This window comes from Gekko japonicus, unplaced genomic scaffold, assembly GCF_001447785.1.
Source record: "Gekko japonicus isolate JY-2015 unplaced genomic scaffold, Gekko_japonicus_V1.1 scaffold753, whole genome shotgun sequence".
Classification (NCBI taxonomy): Eukaryota; Metazoa; Chordata; class Lepidosauria; order Squamata; family Gekkonidae; genus Gekko; species Gekko japonicus.
Window position 1 is genome coordinate 77,726 of NW_015172027.1, and position 1,502 is coordinate 79,227.

The window sequence follows — 1,502 nt, forward strand, 5'->3', positions numbered from 1 at the left end:
GAGGGATTGGCGGGCCGCGGCCTGCCCGGCAGGGCGGGGGGGCGGGGGAGAAAGGGAGAAGGCTCACCTGTGGCTGCTTCCTCCTCCTCCTCCTCCATGTGGAGCTCCTTCTCCGCCTGCTTCCTCCTCCTCCACGTGGAGCTCCTTCTCCGCCACCCACGAGTATCGCAGGTCCCCTCTTCTTGTACTTCATATTCCGGAACTGGACTCATGAAAGTTCCTATGTGTAGTGGCAGGTGTCTCCAGGGTCTCACAGAGGCTGAGAGAGAGGCACGGGCCACTTCCATTCTTTTTGAGACTCCCAGGTTGTGGTCACACGTGCCAGAAAAAATGTGTGTGGGGGGGAGCGAGGCTATTTCCTCCAGAGGAATTTGACCCACAATTGCACAGTCACACCTCTCTTTGAAGCTGCGGCCGCAGTCTATCAGTGTGTGATCAGACGCAACTGCGGGTGAGTTGTTTTTGTGTGTGCTGTTTTCCCCTCATGCGCTTAAATGGGGGATTCAATGAATCGCACCTCCGCACCAAACTCCCTATGGAGTTTGCAGTGATGCACATACTGCGAAGGGGGGGATAAACAACGGCACGGAGTCCGGATGGCCTGATCAGACCATCCCGATGCCATGAGAGCGCGCTGGAGCCATCAGACGTGAGAAAGTCTGTCTGTGGCCCATTGCAACCCATTTACTTCTGGGTTTTCCCTGGTGTCTTTTAACTCTGCTTCTGCTGTGGAGAAGAACGGGTTGCTGATGTCTGCGGGGCGCTTCCCAGATGCTGTTGTCTTTAAATCTGCCTGGCATTCACACCTATGTTGGGTCTAATTGCCCAGTTTATTTTAAAAATGCCCCCCAATGAGGAGAATATTCATTCACAGCACGCACTACAGGCGGTGTGGCCCGGTAACGGGGCACAAGTTTAAAGTTGTACGATGAACATTTTCTCCTTTCAATCCCGTCAATACTATCTCTGCAGCCCTATGTATAATTTTATTTAGAGAGAAAGTTTTTTTTAAAAAAAGTCTGAACAGCTAGATTTGAGTCCAGTAGGACCTTAGAGACCAAAGCTCCCTTTGTCAGATCAGACGAAGAGAGGTTTGACTCTCGAAAGCTCGTCCCCTTCAAAATCTTGTTGGTCAGATCTTTATCAGATCTGAAGAAAGGGAGCTTTGACTCTCAAAAGCTCCCCCCCCCCGGGCTGTAGCCAATAGCAGGGCTTTAGGGGCTGCACCCCCTATCGATTAAGGGAGAGCCCCAGCACCAACTGACTCGCTGAGAGCCGAGTCGCTGACTAGCACATGTGCAGTGAGGCGCCGGGGTTGGCCATTCTCTTTGGCCGCCTCCTCTTTGGCTCTCCTCAGAGGAGAGTCACTCGTGGTGATAGAACCAGAGGTCATTTCGGGGGGGGGGATCGCAGTTCCTCCTGGTGAGGTACGGGGGCGGGGCACATACAACGAAGCCACACACCCTGCTTCCGGCTGCCCCGCTTCCGGCCCTCATTCAGCC